Source organism: Ischnura elegans, chromosome 8 (genome assembly GCF_921293095.1).
Source record: "Ischnura elegans chromosome 8, ioIscEleg1.1, whole genome shotgun sequence".
Taxonomy (NCBI): Eukaryota; Metazoa; Arthropoda; class Insecta; order Odonata; family Coenagrionidae; genus Ischnura; species Ischnura elegans.
In genome coordinates, this window is record NC_060253.1 from 39,111,141 (window position 1) to 39,135,858 (window position 24,718).

The 24,718-nt window shown below is 39.8% G+C and overlaps 1 protein-coding gene across 1 annotated transcript in view; it reads right to left on the reverse strand.

The window, feature by feature from the left end:
* Positions 1-24,718, reverse strand: part of LOC124164592 (protein piccolo-like) — a 430,630-nt gene that overhangs the window by 49,211 nt on the left and 356,701 nt on the right. The window contains exon 6 of the mRNA XM_046542004.1: positions 15,574-15,967. The gene's annotated coding sequence lies outside the window, so the exon portion shown is untranslated. The remainder of the gene's footprint in view (positions 1-15,573; positions 15,968-24,718) is intronic.

The window sequence follows — 24,718 nt, forward strand, 5'->3', positions numbered from 1 at the left end:
TCTAACGAGAGATTAGATGGGAAAAATAATTACCTAAATATCGAAATCTATTGACATTACAACTTGTCATTTTGGACATTGACTTATACATTGATTTGGACATTGATTTGTACTTTGGACATTGACTCGATTATTGATTAGTCGCGAAAAGCAGCGATGGTCAAAAATCAAAATCACCCTCCCTACTATCAAACTGTATTACAAATCTATGTTTATAAATGAAAATTCGTGTAAAATGATCAGAAATGTTGAGTATGAAGTCCAATCAATGACGGAGAATATTTATACAGCGCGTAATGTTAATTTAACCTTAATGCCTCTTATAATTAAGGGATTATAAAAAAGGGATTCTTTCATTTACATTGTTAGAATAATTTGACACAAAATTGAAAAGTTTACGGAATCTATGGTTACTCACACACTGGTATATTTGGGGTAATCTTTAGCTTCGAAAATTTAATTTTCTTGTTCTGAGCTTATGTTTTTGGAAGAAGATTTACATAATGCAATCAAGTCTGCGTTTATGAACAATAAGAACCGCTTTGGGCATTTAAAAATTATACGTCGAAGAAAAATTCCATACTGAGTTTGACTTTCTCCACCGATTCACCAGCATGTCTTGGCATACTGGTTCCACTCCAGTGAGACAGCAGCAGAGTAGGAGTGGGCGAGTACACAGAATCAATGAAAGCGAAAGAGATGAACGCGATAGACCGTGAAACTTATACCCATAAAATGTTTTTTTAGTGAGCAGGATCGCATGAAACGGCGTAGTATGCCAAGTTTCAGTACACCATAGAAAGTCATGAGGAGACAATTATAATGATACTGTCCAAAAAAATAGCAGAAAAATAAGAACCAGGGATGGCGAGTGAAAAGAAACGAAAATGGTTCGTTTCGACCCGAAGGGAAGCGAAAATACGAGACCTGGGTTAAGTTTCGTTCCTGCACGAAATCAAAATCACCAAGGAGTTCAGTTTCGACCCGGGACGAAACTTTACTCCTATGAACGAAACTAAGTTAATCGAAACTCAGCTGCTTCTACTTCAGTTTCGATCCCAAAAGTTGAGTGGAAGAGGGAATAGTTTCGACCCATGACGTTTGACATACGTGTAGAGAGGTTAAAACATTGGGCTTAAAAAACGAATGGCCAGTGTGGGTTCACCGTTCTACTGTTAGTGGTAAAAATATGGGTGCACCATGCAACTAACATGAAATTAATCATGCGGTTTATTTATTTCATTGCCATATATTTTAAATATGCGAGAACTCTTCACCTGCAATGTCAATTATAAAATATGAGGAGGGCCATTCTGTATTTCCGAATGATAATGACCAAATTCTGGAAACTGGTGGATCCATAAATCAATCGTTCAATGAGTCATTCATTGCTCGAAGCAACAACGGCGACACGATGGAACTGAACTGTTCTCGAGGAAATCAGACCTTCAAGTAATTCGTGATTATTGATATTCCAAACAATGACCGTATTTGGATAAATATGTGTGACGCCATCCGTTAATTTGAGCCCTAATTCGGATGTACAGAATAACCACACATATCACCTTCCTAGTCCTGTCAACAGATGGTAGCTCGTGTCCATTTGCGAGGGAAAAATCGCTGGGACTCAACTGGACATTCGCATAGCCTTGACTTTGACCTTGGAGACCACCGTCTGCTCCAGTATTCACCATGATGAAGCGAGGAGACACAGGAAATAGGCGCAACTCAACCTACTCATGTTCCCCAGCGGATGACGCAAGTAACGATAAAGCATATCATCTTGCCGCATATGTAACTTCGTCCCAACAAACCAAAGCTGAGGCCTGAATCACACGATTATTTTCCAATTATTTTTGGAGCAGTCTCTACCAGGGACAGCTTCAACGTTCGCTCCAATGATGGCGGAAAAATGACCGTTTCACGAGATAATTTCATCGATGGCTCAAGGGATGGAAATCCCATCCCTTTTCTCATCAATCGGCACATTCAGTGACGTCATGGCAAAATTAGCAGTGCTGGAAAGCACTTTCCTTAACTTTTTTTAAGAAGTAATAATGATAATGTAACTTCATTCCACTCATATGCAATTACATTAGAGAAGAAAACCCTTTTCGTTTTGGGACTACCATCATACACTTTTTATACAGTACTGGTGCTATCAATGCATGAAAAATGAATTTATTTTGTTAAATTCAGGGATTGTTTCCTTATCATTAGCATTCAATTGTGATATTCAAGTAATGTACATGCACACAATAATAATAATACATATGGTCTTTATCTTGCTTTTAGAAACGCATAACAATTACATACCTACTTAAAATATAAGTGAAATATTACTCCTTGTTTTCTTTTTATTACAAGTTATTATTTACAATTCATCACAATTTTTTAATTTTGGTTACGAATATATATTACCTAGTAATTTTTGAGGAAACAAAATTGAGAAAAGAGTTAATCGACCATTATGCCTTTTGTTAACCAGTACCGGAACGGCATTCCAGCGCGTTCCGGCTCCATGACACCACTGGGCACATTCCTTCTCTGAAACCATCGCTGGTGCCCTCCTTCAGCCAATCAGAACCCGCGGCCTCTAACAGCGATTGCGACGCCACGCTTGGCTCTTAATTGAATGACAATTGTAACTGCGGAAAGGGACGGATTTAGAAATGGAAAAAGAGACAGTGGGAATGACAGTGTGATTCAGAAAATGATGGGTCAAGCTATCATTTCTTTGATCCCTTAAAACCTATCGCTGAAGCTATCGCTTTGAGGGACGGCTAAAATTGATCGCGTGATTCAGACTTTCACGTCAATTGCAGAGAACTTCATGCTAGATTCCTCGGTTTATGTGAAATATTGGTCAGTAAACGTTCATTAATTTACGTTTTGTGCTGAATATCAGTTTACCAGCGCCCCGCGTCGTCGTAGTTAGCGTATAATTACGGACCATTCCCTCTGCCACCGTGTAAGGCCAATTGCTGGCAATTACTGCGTAGGCAAAATCAAATGAGTCACTATTACCTAGGTATCGCTTTCCTCTGGAAGCGGACAAAACTGAATGGTGTAGCCATTATTGCCGAGGTGTTATGGAAGACCTCTTTGCGTTTGTTTATTTTTTGTTTGTTAAGCCATGGGCGTACCCAGCGGGGGGCAGGAGGGGGCAGCTACCCCTCCCTATAAGCACAATTAAATTAAATTTAAAGAAAGTTTTGAAAATTTTTCTTTGAATCCAAGAAAAGTGATATTAGTATAAAACAATTATTTAAAATAAAAATATTTTTTCCGAGCTAAAAATTATAAAAAAAGCACAGTTATAATTTTTTTAAAAAATTCTGGTTTCCATTACCCTTTCCGCGTTACAATCTGAACGATCTCGGCTTGCCCTACTCTAGTTTTGATCCTGGGTAGGCTCTTGTGTTAAGTTATTTTAAATGGAAGAAAGTTCGGTAGTAGGGTGAGGGGGTGAGGGTTCGAAATGCCACTGGATTATGCTATCCCTTCTGACACCGGTCACCGGTACGAAAATTACAATTAACTCTACAGTAGCGACACAAACGACGGCGGCAAAAGTGGTAACTTCGGTCTTATGAACCGATGTTTGCATTACGGTAAATAATATTTAAAAAAACATTAAAAAAATACGAACGAAAAATACGAAGTGGATAATACGTATTGTAAGTTGTCATATGAGAACGTTGCCCTCGCCTACTAAAGAAATCGCAATCAAGTTAAGGTTATTATGAACCACTGAAGCTTTCTCGGGTTTCACATCTGCCAAGCTCCTCCTTTTTCTCCTTTCATGGATATATGGAGGACCTTATGCCCATGCGCGCCTTTGTAGAATATATTTCCCCTTGAGATGGGACCAACTACCTCAATGCTTTGGTATTTGTATAAAAGTGCGTATTTGTTTACATATTCATGATCGAAGGAAAGGGTTTCCTCAAAATTGACTATCACATTGCTTGAGCACTCGGAGCGCCACCAGATGTTGCGGCGGCGAGAATCGTAAACATCGGGTCCCCTCATTACTGCCCGCCGTCAATTGAGAAATCTGGCGCGCCGAGCTGAAGGAGCCTCGAGGAAAAAACTGAAGATGGGTAGCACTGTTTGTCTGGCCGAAAGCCCGTGCAACATCTGCTTTGCCGTTTAAATTCGCCCCGCTCACGATGTAAGAACAACCTCTAGGGGAAGAATCTAAGGTTGTGTACAAGACAGCTGTTGGACATACCCAAAAGAATAGGATGTTCAGATATGATATCATTTATTGAAGTATTCAAACGATTAAGGTAGACTTAAGGAGTACTGTGGAATTCCCTCTTAAATTCACAATAAGGCCTCATCTCTTTCAATATTTCTAAAAATCCTATTATCTTCCTTCCTTGCCCTCGTTTATCCAACATTCTAACCCTCTAACACGGTTTTCAACATACTAACCCCGCTCAAAAACGCTCTACAGGCGAAGAGGTATTATTCATTGTTTATCTTGGTTGATAAGTCTATTGGAAATTATAATCAAAATACAGGAATTCCACAAGATTTGAATACAAAGGAAACACTAAAAAATGGCTTTGGGGTTAAGCTTGCTTTGGATTAGCACAACGAGGGAATTGGTTGAAATGTTATCACAGGACTTAAAATATGAGTTTCCGCGGTAGAGAAAGTGAGACGAAATATAGACGTACCCATAGCGGAAACTTAATGCAGAAAATTAGACATTGAAATTACGAGGTCTAGAGCGCATATATCCTCTAAGAAAAAAAGATCAACTATTTGTAATCTAACAATTGCATACAGGATATATATCTCCGTTTTGAAAAAAAAACAATCTATAGCAAGAAATACAGTCCTCAATAAAAACAAATATTTGCTAATTTTCAGAGAGGAAAAAATCTATTGAAAAGTAAAATATGTTAATGCAACAAGTCTCGCAACATTACTCGCTGAAAATTAATTCGAGTACCAATATTGTTAAAAGATTTAAAGTAAATCTCAAAAGCTACTTAAAAAGATTAACATTGAAGCTTATAACAGCAGTATTAATTTTTAAGGAAGAATTCAAGAGTAAAAATGTATATGGGTAATTCGTTTTCTCAGGTGTAACTTCATGGAATTGACTTAAATTAATGAAATGTAAAAAAATACAAATGTAAGTACAACCAGATAATTACGTTTCACGTCGAAACCTAGGGAGTACAGTTTTAAATTTATGTGGAATTATTAAGTTTTTTACATTTCATTACATACAAATGTATAGGTGCACATGCTGAAGGTATTACACCTAAGGCTACAGAATGAACTTTGATGAAAGATGTAACAAGGCCTGCTTGAAAAATATTCCACAATCACAACGTAAACAACTATGATTTACATTCTTTCTGAGGAAATTCAAATGTTCCGCGCAAAATCGGTAAGGAGGGACAGAGGATAAGAGGAGATGAGCTAAGAAGCGGTTACAAGCCGCGAATATAGTTTCCATTTGAAGTAAGAAAATATAGAAAATGTCTTATGAATAAACAAGTCCTGAGTCCCACTCGTAGAACGGCAAGTCGAAAACATTGACACATTAACGGGCGAGCGACCCACATTGTTGCCAGATTGTGCAATTCTCCGTATTTAGACTTCCGAGGGGCCATAAAATGACACATGAACTTAACAACTGCGAACGCACTTGCACAACCCGAGCAATAAATGCGTAACAATCCCGACAAACAAGTGAGGATAAACTACTCAGGAAGATGCGCAGAGACTATGTAAAATATGCCCTTCTTTCGGTACGGTGAATTCTGGGAAGATTAACCAAGCCAACGACTAATTAACTCATGCAACGTCGTAATTTTATCTCAGTGAATTTTCAAAAGGTTTTCCAACATTTTAACTTCCCCACTCTCCTTTTCACACGCAATTCAAACTAGTATTTTCTCGTCTTCCTTTCTCAGCGTCCTAAACAACTCCCGCTTGTTCTTGCCTTTTTCTTGTCCCTGCGCCTAAAATCGCGAAGCTTCGTACTAGAGAAAAGACAATTAATAAAAACACATAGTACAGTTCCACAAAACGTTTTTTGGGCATATACAAAACGTTTAAATTACTTTTTATACACTTGGGTTCGACAAAGTAACTCCTGAATAATTCAACTCGATCCGCTTTTCATTAGCCTTATGACGCGATAGATTATCACGTACAAGTTGATGTGCCTAAGTATGAACGACTTTGATGAACCGGAAGGAAACATGTACGAGTACACGAACAAAATCAGAACAGGTCTTACTTACCGTTCATTCATTCGTAGGGTGTTTAAACGATGCATTTTCGCGTTCATGAATTTATTGCTGGGATCATTACTTTCATCTTACATCCCTTTACATCCAAATCTATTTATTTCCGGGTAACCGACGAATTGCTAGTGTCAAAGATTCTTGGTTTTTGTGTTCTTATTTATGTGGCATTATATCCTTTCTATACCTTCCCTTTTGAGAAACTAGTACGACCTGCTTTTAAAGGCTTAAGACGTCTTAAAAGAGGTGTATTATATCAAATGGATTTTATTTCTTGGATGGTAATTGACGACGACGACATTTCTCACTCTGAGTATTTCCTTTAATATAATCATTTTATTACTTTGCTTGTAAGTTACATTTTTGTACCTATCAATGTAACTTGATTCCCAGATGTCAAACCAATCGCTAATGTGAAAATATTTCTTTCGTCACATAACGCGCGTGTATGTGGTCACCCAACAATGCAGCGTTTTCAATCTCTTCCATAAACCTCGTGCGCACACTTCGGCGGTAAAAATCTCCACAGCACCGTAAGGCGGTTTCTTTTTCCACCCCTTTCTCGCTCGCTCCGTGGTGCCATCTGTTATCCGCACCAAGAAGGATTCATTCCTCTCCCGCGATCCTTATCTCATCCTTCGGCGGAATCTTTCCGGGGTAAGGTGGGTTTTGGAAGGATTTATGGGAAGAGTCGTCGTAACCTGGGGCTCGGGTTGTGGCCGTGGCTGTGGTGAATTGTAATTCTTATGCCCGTTAGTCACTCGTCTTATCAACTGGAGTGGGGGGGTTTATGGGCGACGACTGGAAAATGGCTGTTGGAAATCAGCACCTATAGACCTTTCCTGAATTTTCTTTGGTGAAATTGGTTTGTTGAAGAGACAAGGTCTCATCCTGGGGGTTCTGGCCAGGTCGGATGGTCGGCGATCGCCGAGGCCCCGAGCTTAAGGGTCTATGCTATGCTCGCGTCTATCGCGAAGCGTAAATGAAAGGTGTAATATAACATACTCGTGGCCAAACAATTATACGTTTAGCATTAGTTACTTTATTTACAGAATACTTAATGTAAAAAGATCATAAAAATACATATAAAATAAAGGTGTCAGAAGAATAAAAAGAGCCTGATGCTTTTCTAAAAGGGTTATTCGAAAAGGTTTTATTTTAGATTTCAGTGCAGTTTAAGCTGCAAGGAAGAAATGGACAAAATAGATGCTAGAACCATAATACATTATTAAATTTTATAAGTTGCGAAATTCTCAATTTTAATAGCAGTTTTTCTTATGAAATTGCTATTATTTAATTAACTTTTATCCAGTTTTAAAGAGTTAGAATGGCTTAAAAAATCCATTTCCAGGAATGTAGTTTTCTAAAAATTTCCGGGGAAGAATCCCCGAATCCCCAGGCAAAGATGGCCCCATCATGAGCTCCAGTCTAGGGCCACCAATCACAATAGACCGCCTCTGGTTTCAATCCTTCGAATGACGATTCCTAAATCTCGCTCAACCTGTCCGATTTGCAGATGAGAAGAGACTGAATATAAGTAATTAATTAAGTTACCGGTAACGATAGAATTTCATGTATTTTTTATAAGGTTTTCATAAGCTCGCTTAGTTATTTGCTATCTTGTCCAGGTCAAATCTTGCAACTCAGTTTTAGCCCACTTTCCGATTAGCTATCAAGCTGAAATTTTCAGGATAACTCAGTACTAGATGACAATGCAATATTCCAACACCTTTATTATTATTTTAACCGAATCTCGATTGTTATTCAGAATTTAAAATTAAATATGGGGATTAGTTCGAAAGAAGGCCACCAAAATCCGATGGCGACGCTGCGATCATTTGAAGGAACGAGAATGACAGGGAACTATAGCAACAAATTTGTTTACATCAAAGTTCATTGAAAAATTGATCAAATAAAAATTTACTTGTTCTCTTTTTAGTTCGCGATAAAAACGTTGTTTTTTTAAAAAATGTATTTTTATTTTGTATAATTGTTACTCCTTGACTGTTGCATTGCCAAAATATTGTTAAAAAGAAATTGGAAAAGGCTTATTTTTAATGCAAATTATTTTTTCTCTTGTGTTCCTCGTTACCCCGATAATTTCCAACCCCCATACGTCTTGGCATTGGAACCCGCACGTCGCAATCATAAAAAAGCAGTGTAGGCGCCCGAAATAAATTTCAATGGAGATGGAAGAAGAAGTGGTAGGTCTTCTTTTTATCATTCTCTTCACAGTCAGTCGGTCGCCGGGCGCCATGGGAGAGGTAGGTCCATAACCCTTTGGCAGGCTCCAAGGAAAACAAGCGACTGCCGTCGTCAGCGGAGACCACTTTTGAAGGCGAACCGGCAAGAGGCGCGCGTGGAGAAATGATTATATTTTTTTGACTCCCACAGGGTGAAGGAGGTAGACCAAGGCGACTTAGCACCCCAAAAACAAATACTTTTTTTGCATATTTTGCTAAAAGAAACTTTTCTTTCGCACATTAAAAAAATTGACGTAAAACATTAATTATTGCACACGTAATGCGGATATGTAAATGTTTAAATTTCTAAGTAAATACGTTCTCCAGTTATTTAAGGTGACCATTGCGCCATTCCTTGACTGGATTTACCTTAAATGAAAGCATTAATTTGGTAACAACTAAAACAGTAGTCTGATGACAGTAATAAATTTAATTTTTATGATGGTTCTTATGCGAAAACCAACACTATATCCGTTTTGCATAAATAATTGCTGACAACTCATTGGTAATTGAACAGAATTTTATTTAACTCTCGATTCATACAGTAAAGCGATTAAAATATCGCTTTGTAGTCACGGTGACGTATAAAATTTATGGTTTTAATCAAAATTTAAAATAATGTTTTGACCATCACTGGCCTATGAGTCTATATTAAAATTTGTCAAAAGAAATATTTCTAAACGCAAAAGTTATTTACAGGGAAATAGCTCCGGAAGAATTCGTTGTCTAGTAATTATTCTATAAGTATAATTGTTTTGGGAAGGAGAGGTCAATTTTCGGTAAAAAAAACTTTGCTTTACGAAGCATATTCTAAAGTAACATTTGAACTGAACGAGGAATACGTTGAGGAAACATTTATCTCGACGGTCGCAGAATAAACTTCACCTAATTTTGATATTAGGAGGATTATATTGGACCCAATTTCGACAAAGTCTATGGAGGAAGAATATCGCGGAATCCGCAGCACGGCCGACGAACATCGCGATGAAATAAATCCCCGGGCGACCGAAGCGACGCGACGGAGGTACCACCTGGTGAGGATAAATACAAACAAAACGGACGCGACGAGAGAAATCGAACGGAGGAAAATGCAGCGGCAGCTCACAGCCGTTTCTGGAGGAATGAATGATGTCTGTCGCTTAATCCGATAGGATGGTGGGGATAGATGGGTAGGATATGCGCGCGCAGAACGAAATCGTCTGGTTCTCGTGAGAATAAATTAAAATTCCTCATTTACTCAATTACACGCCATGAAAAAAAAACACTTTAATTCATCATGACTACCAAGGTGAAAACATTGAGCCACGTAGTTGCATCAGTGATTCGCAACCTACTGACAATATGGCACATCATAACCGAATCTGGACGGTTCAGGTATTTTGCGCAGGAAACACAAAATAGTCGAGCACCTGGAGAATATTTAAGAAATATTAATGAGGAAATTGAACGCGCAGTACATTTTTGGAAAGATTCGAATTTCCTTATTAGCGAATAGATATGTTGATGCATTCAACTTGTGAACCCTGGCAACATTATTTCTCACGAACCAATCAACACGTGACGAGTAACTGTTAGATTCAAATAAAGAACAAGTACAAGTGAGATCAGAGAAAGAGACGGTTAATATTAATTAATGTGTGGAAGCACCCCTCAAAATTTAATTCTACTGCGAAAGCTGTATCGCAGCAGAGTCCTCTTAGATTGCCATATGATATACTACGGTGAGGGAGTAGTGTTGAGAATGACCAACCAGAGGGCTCTGTCTTGTAGATGTTTGTTCATGGAGCCAATTTACGCGTTTTGAGATCGGTTTAGAACAATGATCACAGCGCCGTGCAACTAATTTATTTCCAATGACTGCAATAGACTTACTTTCACTCGCGAAGGCATAAATTAGATAGGTCACACCTGGAGGAATATAAGTTTCCGTAAGCAGCCAAATTAAAGCCTATTTCCCGTGAAATTACACGGAACGCTAACGCTCAATTGACGGCAATGAGAGTAGCAACATTTGTAAACCCTATTGCATCTATTTGCGCGGTGGATAACAGCACATGTAGCAGTCGACAGGAAAATCCACTATTATGATACTCGTAAAAATTAAATAGTAATAGCTGCCAAGATGGTTGCAAGGCAATGTGGTGACTGACAATGAGATTAACCGATTCGGAATCAGCTCCTTGGTGACCAGAAAATAGATAGGGATTACCCGGCAACTCGACCTACCTTAACAAACACGAGTTCGTAGCACTAAAGTCCAGTGGCGTAATGAGGGGATGTATCCCACTCCAACGTCTCAGAAAACTAAAAAAATATTGAAAAATCTTGTCTGGATTTGATATATAATAATTGCATATGCTTAAAGTTAAATTTGAAGTACCGAAATGACGTAAAATGCGATCTATATAAAATTTTTCGTAAATAGTGCGTTCCTTTTTTGTAAAGTGTTCCGTGTTCTAAACTTTCGTTATTGTTATTGACAAATACAGAAATCTCCCAAATTTTCTTAAAAAAATTGTTGGTTACCCATTACCTGAAAAACCATGGATAACTTATTCCCATAATTACACTACCCTATACTATACTTAACTAGGTCGGCGTTAGAAATGGTTAATGGGTCTGATGGAATGTGGGTTTTTACAAAAAAATATAATAATTAATTAAATAAAAGTAACCTCTGCAGTTTTGTTGTACAAACCAAAATAGCTGTGTTGGTTATACTTTAACTGAATACTCCATCCGTTAATATAAACGCAAATCAATAAAAAAGTCATTTTTTGTTTGGTTGGATAAGTGTTAGCTCTGGAATTCCTGAGGATGGGCACCCATATAATGTGTTACCAAAGTAACAATATACCACAAAAATATGTAATTATGCATTATTATCACGTATTTTTTTTCTTGTCGATTGTTTAAGGTGTAAAATATTATCATTTATTTCTTGCATTCAGGTATGCTAAAAGCCATAGTCGAACTCTTTACTCCACAAACAAAATTTGGTCGTTCGTTTGATAATTTCATTTCCGCTTTGCGAGCATTCGTTATGCTCTTCATCTTCCCTGTTTCTTTCTCCGCACCGTGGGTATTTTGCACCCGGCTTCAAGGCAATGAACGCAGCCGGGATGACTCCTATCGACGCGGAAACCGCGACGGACCGTTATAACCTCGAGATCAAAATGGCGGCTTGCGCGAACCTACTTATTTTAGCCATGCGGACCTCGTGTTCGCCTAGGATAAACGTCCACAATCTTCCCATTACGTCTGCCAGCGATGTGAGTAGGTTTGAGCTCATAAAAATGATAACAAAACACACGCCAGGATGCACAAACTTTCTCCTAAATGAATTAGGGTCGGAGAATCGGTTTTTGGAGAAGAGAGAACCGTCACACAAAAATAGCAGTGACTGATTGCTGACAGAAACGTCAACGAGATGAAAATTGACGTAGAATTAAATGCAGTAAAGGAAGCATGGGGTTATAGTAGCCATAACCGATAAAAATTTGAGTGCCTGGGAATGCAACATGCACATGTAACAAATGCCAATTAAGTTTGAAAATAAAAAACTATAGAGAGGTTAAAAGATACACTAAGATATCATCATGCCTGCTTATTTAATTTCAAAACATTAAACCACGTACTTCAACTAGCTTGCAGTCATCATCAGATACAACACATCACCATGTAGTTATCATTAGCTGTACCTGATTATGACTGCCAGTCAGTTGAAACACGTGTTGTGGTGTAATTTAAAAACTCTATTACAAGCGTTTCAACAGGCTCAGGTGAAGATGACTGCTACCAAGTTGAGAAACGTGCAGTAGGGTTTTGCAATTAAAATAAGTAGATAGCACGATATCTTCGTGCATCTTTTCACCATGTTGTTCTACGATATATCCAACGAAAAAGTTGACTTCACTAAAACGCAGCCCCTGCCCTACTCCAGTTGCACTCGACTGCTCAAATGAATATGCCTTCAAGTGCCTCGAGAAAAACGGGATTCGCATCGGCCCAGCGAGCAAGGAATATGAATTGAACGGCTTGGAGAGGAAGATTGTTTTGGATACGGGCGGTTGCTATTTATCGTCTGCCGAGCGCTGCCAAGCAACTCCCGCCACACTCGGCACATTGGGTAAGCTGCGTGGTCTGAGTGCTGAGGGACTTGCAGTCGAAGTGAAAAGGAGGAAGACGCTGGGCTAAATATATCTTCCTTTCCTCTCGGAATGCCCCAGTTCGCGGCTACAAACGATAGCACTCCTCGCCTGCAAACATCCACCAGGGCAGCGCTCGAGTTTGGGTTAGTGTCCTCGGAATCGCTAATTATACACTTTCCGATGTCCGATTAAGTAGTTTAAAGAGTACATACTGGAAACTGTCGAGAGTATTGGAAACAGTTAAGGCAGAAAACTTCGTGGAGTTAATGGATACCCGACGTGAAATTAAATCACATGCACTTCTCATGCTTGCTTATAATTCACTCACCGACCAATTTCCGGCATATTGACACAACCATATGAAATTTATGAATCTCAATTTAAGAAAGTATGAATTTATTGATAATTGCCACGATGATGTACAACTTTATAGGGAAAATTGCACATTTTTGGAAGCTTAAGAGTATTGCAGTATTTACCTATTCCACGGCCAGCGAATTATTCTTCGAGAGACTAATAATGGCATGACGTTTCGAGACTATAGTGGGTGGGTATATTACAAGCGTTGGCAAATTACGAATGATTTCATTCCAATACGATTAGGGTTAAGTGTGCCATGCAAATGACTCTAGTTTGGTAAAATTTTAATTAATATTCTCCTATAAAGTGAAGTAGCACGCCAACAACTTTAAGCTCTTTCCTAATCCTTCTATCAAAACAGCAACTTTAATGTCTTTTGAGTTCTTTTCTGAAGTAATCAAACAAATTAGTTGCTGCTCAACAGAGAAATGAATGACTTCTATTCGACCGTTTAAGAATTTCAGTCATCAGCATGAATCTCCTCCTTTAATCTAAACATGATTAGAAAAGGGTGAAAACAGTCTCCAGGTAGGACTTCACATAATTGAGGAAAATAAAAGGAAAAAAGTCGAGTGAAGCGACACGATCTAAGCAAATATTGAGTAAAATAAAAAATATACCTACGGTGCCAAGTTGTATTACAATAAAGAATGGTATGAAATATTTTTGGGCTGTCACAATCTTTTCCCCAACAACTGTAAAGCAATGAATCAATTGCTGTACCATAACTAGCGAAACTGGAAAATATGAATGCAATATTTTGGTACTGTTTTCGATGAAAAAAATCCAAGCGAACAAAACAAGATAAGTCTTGAACTAGAGACAAAAATATGGGCTGAAAACGAGTAGTATGAAATGGAATTAATTATTAATAAACCATCGTAAGTGAAGTCTAAAAAAAGTGATGCGAAGTATTAGCAAATAAAATTTTTTACTAGAATAAATTACAAATAATCTCGCAATTTATGGTAGATTTAATATGAAGAACAATAAAGAAAAACATTTTTACCGTTTATACTACGTAATTTGTGCGGTCAAACAGTAGACAACACGGCGATCTGAGAGAGTTTAATTTTTTTAATCGGAATTTTTTCTCAGAGATCAACAATAGTACAACCACTCATAATAATACACAGTGATTCTGACTCTGAATTATAAGTGTTGAACGATTTTGAAATTTAATTCGATTTCATTTCCCATTGGGTTCATTCTAAACGTTTCGATACACATTCCTCGATAACTAGGTGCTTTTTACAAATACATTGCGGTAACGAAGCAGTACAACGCCTGACGGGGTTCTTCTTGTCCAACATAAAGTGAACTTGAAATTGTACCAAAGATGACAATAAGGAGTTCGCGGCCGTTTTGACTAGCAGCGCCTCTTTTGAGGAAGATTAGTTTGAGAGAGGGTACGGGAGAAAGAAGCGGAGGTTATGGAGGGGAGAGGACACGTCTCGACTGCGTCTATAAATGTGTTTCCACGCAAATCGGGCCCTTTTCTTTTTCACGTCGAACACTAGCAAATATAGCGCCGTCATCCGCGAGCGCACGCGAGATAGCTATAAATAGCGCCCCCCGTCTTCTCTCCCGCATCCCAATAAATGCACGTGCCGACGCCGCGCCGGCCGGACGCCCTGGGACACAGAATACGAGGGTTGTTGAAAAAAATACGTACAGTGTTTCTGAATTGCGCAGGGCTAGTTCGTTCCCGACAAATGTGATTAGTGCCGCCATTTTCCTAGAGGTCAGCTGATTACAGTGTAGTTTCGTGATTGAAATTATTATTACTGGTCGCTAAGCTACGCGGTTGTTTGCAAAGGTGTTCTGAATAGCTTCGCTTCGTTTAGTTTCACAGCCTCATGGCCACATTAACTTCCGTCACCAAAACAACGCTTCCTGATGATGTATAATACCGTCTGTCCCTTACAATCTTGATTGATGCTGCCCCTTCGTTCACTTTGAAATAATGTTCAACTATTTTCCATTTGACATCGATATTTAAAAAATATCCCCAGTGCAGCGAATGATCTCAAATCGTACAATGTATTTCCAATGAATACCATAGAGAATTTGCATTGAAAATTTATGAATGCGATATATATATTTTATCATCTCCAACAGTGGCGTAACTACGGGGGGGATGAGGGGGATAGATTCCCCCCCCACCAAAGCCTCAAATAAATTTAAAAAATATTTTAAACCATTGTCTAGTTTTGACATATAATTACCAAATTTAATCAAAGTGAAATTTTAAGTGCCAAAATTATGTAAAATGTATTTCCAGGTATGTAATTTTTCAAAAATTTTCCCGGACCCACTGTTCCTCGGAGGGGGGCCTCAACCCCAGACCCTCTCATCCCCCCAAAGCATATTCCTGGTTAAGCCACTGATCTCCAATATATATTTCGAGTAACAGATCTCATGAAATTTTTATTTCCCCTGTTATTCAAGGCCGCTTATTATTTCAATTTGTTTTAACGGCAGAGGGACGGTCGCGCACAGTCATATGTTTCGAATCCGCGAATCGGGTTCACTCACCTCCTCTGTCTCTCCTCGAGCTTAATTCCGCCGCGGCGGCGATGGTGCTGCTGTCCTGGCGACGGTGGCGACGTCAGTCGGCGGTCTGCAGCGGCGAGGCGCTTCGTCCCGGTTCATGACCGCTGCGGGTCGGGGTCCACGCTGATTGCAACTATTAAGACCAGATGGGGGAGGGGGGGGTGTAGCAGTCTTGATAAACAAGGGGGGGGGATTGCCGGCAATCACTTTAAGAGGGGGGAAGGGGAGGGGGATATAAAGGGAAGGGGGTTGCAACCCGCTCACTTTTTCCCTACTGGTAGGGGGCGGGAGTTGGAACAACACTTATCGAAACCTTCTCTCGAAAAGTTGAAACACTGGAGTCACGTCACAAGGCCCAAACACAATCGGGAATATCCTGAAAAGAGAGAAGAAAGCAGACATTAGTAAGGTTGATCACTTCAACATGTTCAAGAAAGCAGGGCATGTAAAGGAAGAAAAGCAGGATATTTCATGAAGAAAATAAATGCCTGCAAACATTTTCGTGAATTTTTATTTATCCAAGAAATATAGAGAACAATTATACGAGGTGTCTCACGACAGCAACGAGAATTTTAGTTTATGACAAAAAAACGTATCTATATTTATTCGTTCTCATCAATGCAAAATATTTTGATAATTTTAATTTATCCATGACCTATAAAGAACAATTATACGAGTTGTGTTCAGAAAATAACGCGAATATTATTTTATTGAATAAAAATATTTGTTCATTCGTACTCATTAATGTTTGCCGACTTCATTAGATATTATGCACTTGTGTCAGCGCTACTTCTAATCCTCGAAACACTACTCAAACTCGACCCTTGGGATAGCCTTTATCTTTTTCGGCGCTTCGCTTTTAATGTCATATGCGCTTGTCAAAAGACGGCCTTTAATGTTTCCCCTTAAATTTGGAAATAAGAAAAAGTCGTATGGAGCCATGTCTGGTAAATATACCGTTGTAGTATCGATTTTGGCCAAAAATTCACGAAACAAGCGATGGAGTGTGAGCCGAAAATCGTCGAGTACATAAAAACACGCCTAACATTAGCGACTGCCACAAACAAAGTAAACAATGTATACAGCTAAAAATGTTATCTTTCTTCAGGGGAAATAATACCAAAATAAAAAAATGCAAAGTACTTAAAAATACTTTACGCTCTACCAACAGATACTTTATTACATACAGAATGATTACAGCTCCTCCATTGGATTTTAGTGTTCAATTTTGGAACTCCATATATCATTTTTATTTCCGAATAATACTCGAGATACTATTCCGATCGTGGTAAAAATTGTAAGAACATTATTGCATTGCCATCCAGTTCTGAGGTATCCCGAAAATTTCAGCGCTCGAGCTAATCAGGAAGTGAACGAAATTTGAGTTGAAAGATTTTTCCCGGGAGGACAAACAAGAGAGCGAGTATCATTAAACGTGGTAAATTGACAATCAAAACTAAAATGAAAATCCATGAATGGACTCTCTAAACACGCTAGATATTTAAACATGTACTTCCCGTTAATTTCTGACCAACTCGATTTAAAAATGAAGGATAGATGATCTTTCGGGTTTCCACCGCGTCGTAAATGCTGATGCGATGACGACAGTTTCAGGTTACGAAAACCTTGGTCGAAATATCCTGAGTATTTCATGGAAGGCTCCGAAAAACGAGTTCATTTTTTTAAGGATGAGCAAGAGAAGGACACTAGAATAGAGTATGGAGCGGGGTAAAACTAATCTTACGATTTTTGAGCGGAGATGATGACGATATTGGTCATAAAGTACACGAACGAAAGTAGTATTGAAGAGGTTGACAATATATCATATTCATCGTTGAAAACCTTTCGCACGGACGTCTTCATATACAGCGGGAACGAAGCGTGGGAATGTGAGGCATCGGATATAGTCGCTGGATGGAATCCAATAGCGTCGACCTCCGTCGCGCCTTTATCATTAGCACAGTTTGAAGGCCGTCAGTTCCAAGTGCGGAGGCGTCAGAGTGAAGTGGTGGAGTAAAAGGCGCCTCTCATTCAGAGATGATGGTGCGAATAAGCGACAACGATTAAGTGCGATTTTAACGGCCTATACATTGTAGAACTCCGTTGTAACAGAAAAGTAATGACATTTTGCAAATTCCAAGGAATAAATTAATATTTTACAAAGGTATGGGAAAATAGGACCGTATTTATTTGTACATATATTTGGATAAAGGACCTATTATATTTTCACATTCATAAAATAAGACCGTAATCTCTGAGAAAAATTGACCATGGGAATGGCATTTCAATGAATTCAGCAGCACTGTCTGAATATATAGTTACCGCTGTTAGGACGAGTTATTTGACCTTCCACCGATAAACAAACCCTTCTAACAACGGTAATAATGTATACAGCTGAAGAATATGAGTTTTTCCTGATGAGTAACTTTAATGAATTTAGCTGATAATTCCTTAGGGCAGTAAAACATGTTGACTCGAATGAAAGATAAATGCAATGGGTTGTTGAATTCCCAAAATTTCATCATTTATCTCAAACAATATCGAAGTTGGGTCGATAGGATAACTTGCTTTTCTGGTGATCCCAATGAATCATCCCAACCAGACATTTTACGTTGATATGAGAAACTTTTGGCCCATTTTTGTGTTGTCAGTATAGTGAGGTGTTTGTGTGAAATAAAAAAACTGAATTTTGATGATTTTTAAATTTGAAGAGGTTACGACAAGCCATATCCATCAATAGATTTTCAGTAATGGCTTCAGTTATGTAAAATTACAATTAATATATTTTTATATTAAAAAATAGTGCATTATTATTTTAATATTTTTCCCCACACAGGAAAAAAATGTTTTCATTGATAAATAGTTTTACAACGATACCAGGCACGAGAGTATTTTTAAATATGGATGCCCGAATATATGATCGTAATCTCTGAGGAAAATAGATTATCGCTTTGGACACCCCCCTAAACAAAACGAAGCGGCCCAGGGAAATGAAGTGACCCCATTAATTGAAAGCGTGACATTCAAATATCTTAGGCGTAGTCTGGCGTGAGATCTACCCTCACTTCTCTATATTTATCTCTCTACAGAAGATACAACGTAATTTCCTCGCACCCTAGGAAATACCGCCAAAATATTGTAAATTAACTTGTGTCATTCATGCGTTTGACGTACTGTGGAACAAAGTTAAAGGATAACGCGAGCAATACGCGTTCCGAAAATTTTGCCTCACCTCAAAGTTCATTCTTCGCTAAGTTTTCATAGAACAACTCTTAAGGCCGTTTTACTCGGGGCACGTACAACATGCATAATCTGACGTTTGTACGAAGTCGCAGTCAAAATTGCGTCGTGTAAAGCGGTGAATTGCTGGAAAACATGCGAGAATGCGTGGACGTGAGATGACAAAATAGCCCGTTCTAGTTTCTTTCACACATCCGCGCAATGCCACGCCATTTTTTAAATTAATGCAGTTCTAACCAGCGCAATTCCGTGCCGCATGTAAAACGGCCATTACAAGCTATTCTAGGTCGAAGGAACTTGGTTATTGTGAATATAATAACGCAATGAATGCGTGGCTAAACCATAGCGGTCAAGAAATTAAGGCATAAGCCAGAGAATACGCAGTACGAGAAGTTTTTCATCTTATCTAAGTTCATTCCTCGTAAAGGTTTCATAGAAAAAATCTTACGAGCTGTCGCAGGTCGAAAGAACCCGGGTTTTATGAATACAAAAACACAAAGAATACGCGTCTACGGTATAGTGGTCGGAATACCTGTCTTGATCCTTCAAGCTCCTGCCCTAGTCCCGCTGATTGCTCTTTAACCCTTACCGCCAAAATTACGCACGTGCACAAAAGGCGGGAAACGCGAGCTGCGGCCGCCGCGGTTCCTTTGTCGCTCGCGCGGCGACGAAAGCGGATTGTTGTGGGCCGGCACACGAACGCACAGCGGGGTTCCAACGAACAAACGAGACTACAAAAGGGTCCTCCTTTTCGAGCTAGGCGGTAGCCCTTCATTCCCCTTTTTTAGACCCTTAAATAGGACCCTGTTGTGTCACGCGACCCTTTTTTTTCTCAAAGGACAAAAGGGATGAATAAAAATTTCCCGAAAATCCCTTCTCTTCCCCGAAAGAAAAACCAGAGCTCACCTCATTGTCGACTTGCGCGATTCTGTAATTGCCTCTCCTCTTGCCTGAATTACGATGAGGGGAGTGAAAAAAGGTATAGGGGCAAGGTACAGGTGGAAAACACCGCCTTATTTATAAGACACGCTCTAATCGTGAGGGAAGTGGTGTGTCAAGGGACGGAAGGTTAGTGGTTGCCATTTTTTTTTAAATTTTCCATGTAGATGAGAAAAAGAGCGTGCTCAATCTAATCAGACGAGCACACGTAGAAACATAGAAAAAGGGACACTCACAAAATGTTTTTCACAGACGTTTCGGTGGGGTGACCCACCATTCTAAATGAGGACTCAGACAGGACAAATCCTTTCTCTAGCATAGGTCAGGTTAAAGAGGACGTGAAATAGATGTAATATTCCACAGTGTAAAAGGTTTGGGGATACGAGAAGGGAAAAGAGAGCGGTGATAAACTAATTCTCGAATTGTTGATCTGAGACGATTATGAGAACTTCTTTGAAATATTGGTACTGATCCCTATTCGTAAGTAGTAAATTGTTACATTTATGGCTGCTCCCACCATTCCGAAGAAATCTTCATCAAGAGCTCTCATCGGAAACTTCGTCTGGCATGAAAAGCGCTGGCTCGTGAGTGACGTCACCACCCACACAACCTCACCTGTGCATTCAAGGCCTCAGGGAGGAGTGGGAGGGGGTGGAAAAAAGAAGGGGTGTGGAAAAAAGAAGGGGGGTGGGGAATATGCGAACGAGAAACGCCTTGCCAATTCCCCTTCCCTTACCTACCCCCACCCATTGAGCGTCGTGTGTTGAGGGCGGCCCTGGGTAGATGAAAGGGCCCCGCCTCGCTGAATGGTCACAGGGGCGGGGCCCTCAAATGGGGCCTCCGACAACACTGAGGTCCCCCACGGACCAATACATGCGTCAGAGTGGAAGAATCCACGATATCCTCAGAGCAGAGATGGCAAGTGAAACGATACGAAAATGTTTCGTATCGACCCAGAGGGACAGAAAAACACGAGGACTAGTTAAATACACCAACGGATGGAGTCCGCCATGAAAAAATATTTGACTTAGTCGGGGTTCGAACCCAGATCTCCCGATTGCCGGTCAGGTGTGTTTGCCAGTTCCACCACCAATCCATTTTCTCAGAGCGAACTTCGGGATGGGTTTTACCGAACAAGATGTTGACGTCACAACACCCGCACCCGTGCGCGTGACTGCGTACAAAGTCACTTGTTCCTGCAGTGCTGCGAGGCCTAGGTTTAGTTTCGTTCCCGCACGAAATTAAAATCACCAACGAGCTTAGTTTTGATCCGGAATGTCTACTACATTCAACCGTACTTCATACTCTGTGTGTGGGTCGAAACTAAACTGTTTTAAGGTGAAGCACGTGATCCCTGCTGTGCGAAACATTATCTGCGTTTCGTTTCGTCACAGAGGCTTAGTTAAGTTTCGACCCAAAGTAGTTTTGACTCCGATTTCGTTTCGACCCTGAGTTTAGCTCCACGGGTTAAAAATCCATTTCGTTTCTACATTCAGCTCCTTGGAACGAAACTATTGAAATTTTACTGGTTTTGACTTTCGTTTCACTTGCCAACCCTGAATACAAGGTACTCGAGTAGTCATCAGAATACTAGTTGCTACCTATACTTGGTTACTACCTATACTTGAGTATACTAGGCCAAGATAGCAAATGCGGAAATTCGAGCAGTAACAGTGCGTCCTCAACGGTTCCTCAGACTATGGAGGTATAAGTAAGGAAAATCTACATCTACCAATTTATCTCCGAACTGACTTACTTACAACAGCTCCTTAAAAGACGATTATGAACGAGCAAAGAGGGGAGAGCAAAGCATATAGGTACTTGAGTACAGTGGCGTAGCGAGGGGGAGTTTTGGGGGATAAACCCCCCTCCCCCCAGAGCTCAGAGAAATTTTTAAGTTTCATCCATTTTACTTAGTTGGATTGATATTACTAATAGAATAGTGTAAGAATTAATAAAATATCCATCAGAAAGCCGTAAAACTTACCATTTTGAACCAGTTATCTTAAAATTCCGCAATTTATTAATCTCGCACCTACCACTTATCTTGGTGGGTATTCCATACCCCAACACACCCCGGTATTAGTTGCACCTAAACCCTCTCCAGCCTTAATTCCTAGCTGCGCCCCTGCTTGAGTAGTAGTAAGGATCTCAACCCCACTAGGTTGGTAGGGGAACCCTCCCCTACCAACGCGTATTAGCAACCGGATAAACAACAAAAAAATAACTGTTAATATAACTATTTCTGTACCCGACGATGTCGCCTCTGCGACGAAACCGGTCGTATTGAATAAATCGTGTGAAAAGGTACCAACTTTTTATTGTTCAGAATGGATTTTCACAAGGTAAAGCCAGAAACAATCGAGTAGTAAGGATACTAATAACTATGTATAATTGAGTACACTTGGCCTATATAGTAAATGCGTTCTTTAGAGCACCATCATTGCGTCGTCAAATGGTTTGGAACCAAAACGTAACGAGAACGAACATCTACCAATTTATCTTCCAGACTTACTTACAAAAACTCCTCAGCATCTATAGCGGTGAGAAGCAGTGCATTATTCGCGATGATGCACGAGGAGAGGACGAGTGAAGACGAAAGAGCGGGGAATGAAGGCGTACGAACCGGTCGGACGAGTATCGCTGTGGTCTTTTCCGCGCTAACGACCCTTCTTCCGCTTAGAGGACTCGTGGACCCGACAAGTTCGCTGATCTTCTCTTCTTTGAAACCTGAGCTAATTTGCCCTAATGGAAAACGAGGGGAGCGGGGTGGGGGGGAATTTTTCCAAACCGGCCATCCGGGTGAGCAATCGCGACTTATTGAGACAGTTTGGACTGTTGGAAGCATTCGATCGGGTCACCTTTGCTCTCCGGGGCAAGTGAGCGCTGTGACGTCATGGGACAGAGCAAAGTGACGTCACGACGCTGAGAATTCGCCATTTTAGTGAGCCACGCAGTCTTTCGATAAGCACGGAGAAGAAGGTGGAAAAAAACAAGTGAAAGTCGTGCTGCGAACTGTTGCATTCGTTCCGCCATCACCGAGTGATCATGACGTCACGTTCATTCGGTACGCCATCACCGAGTGATTATGACGTCATGATCAACTGATCATTGAGCAAAGTGCTGCTCAATGCACCCAATCTCTCTCGAGTATGGACCCTTTCATCTCGTAATCATACATCCAGAGCGAGATAAATATTTCGCATACCGCAACGTCGTGATGTCGCACCGTGACGTCCACATAACTTGCGGACATCGAGAAAAATGCTATTCGAATAGCACCCAAAACTTTTGAGGTTGTGTTTCCTTGTTTGCCTATGACAAAATCGACCAACCCTAATAATAATATGCAAATAATAATAATATAAAACTAATAATATTCTATAAATTACTTATTATTTGATTTATTATAATCACATGCGAAAACGCTGATTAACTGATATGATGTTATGACCAAGAAATTCCCCATTGTACGTATAATTGTTTTTCACGATGGAAATTCATTACATTCTGGAACGTTAGGTACATTCGTGAAACTTATTTATTGCATCATTTTACCCATTTAAAGTATACATTATTCCTTAAAACTAAGTGTTTTGGCACCAACCGTATTTTCGTTTATATTTATAAACAACACTCGTTTTCTACAGCCGATTATCTAAGAATAGTACAATGAGGAAGACACAGTTTACCTAGTAAACAATCAGATGAATCTCTATGCTTAGGGTCGAAGTTTAATTCAGACACGATTCGGCGTTTTCGTCACCGGAAGGATGGCAAACCTGAGCTTCCGCACGCAGACATGCTGACACGGGCGCGACGCGGAGATAAGACAGACATGGATAGACTCAAAGAGACGCGTGTAGCGTGGTCACGTGACATCCTCCAACGACGAAAATCCCTCTACCAGCATAATAAGTCAGCAAAACGAGAGACCGGCCTTCATTCTAAAGAAAGAGGAAAAACGATTCGAACAAGATCAAAGTGAGACGAGTGGGTAATAAACGAATCCAACCCAAAAAATAAAAAAAAATAATTTCATGAAGAGGAAGTAAGTGTCCGCGAGTCACAACTCGTCAACATCATTCAGATCGCGATGCGTGATTCATATCGTGTCATTCACTGAAAAAAATCGGTAGCTGGATGGGTCAGATGAAAAAAATTTTAATCATGAATTTAGAATTCAGAGAAAATAATTAATTGGGAGTGGGAAAGTCTAACCGATCGTAGGGGATAAAATTAGATAGAATCTTTTCCGGAAATTTCAAGTGGGTGTAAATAACTTTTTGCCTGATGTTCAATATATTTTGAGTGATCCAAATTATTAAGGTAGAAACGGTCACAAGGATAATATTAGCGAAAATGCACTGCAGAACAGATGCACTTTTTTCCTCGTATATTAAGGGTCCATACCAGCGATATATTAGATCTAAGATAGCTTGACTCGGACCAGGTAAAATAGGTTCTGCATGTATTGTTGATAGCTAATTACACTTGTAAATAAATGTAAAACAAGTATCTGCATGACTATTTTGGTTGTAACTCATGCATGAATTACTTACTACGATAGCTTTTCGTTTTTCTATCACTAACTAGCTCTTTTATTTTCGTGGTAGAATGTTCGTGTCCTCAGCAATCTCCTAGTTTCTGGTCTGATAGCTTGTCGTTGTCCTGTGTGCTTGGTCTGTGCCCGGCAAGCGAGCGAGAGTATCCGATTTAGGCTAGGATGAGTGCTGCATGCCAGGCATGGAATCACCCCATGCCACACACCCTGGTGATGGCTTGCATGGTACCTCATAAATGTACATAAGATGCAACGGAAGAAATGCCGGTCGCCGTTCTCTAGTAAGTTAAAAATAAAAAAAAGCGCGAAAGTTGCTGGGCCTGCTTTCATGAGTTGGTGACGCCATTAAAATTCAGGCTCATTTACTCGTTCAGAGAGAACCTT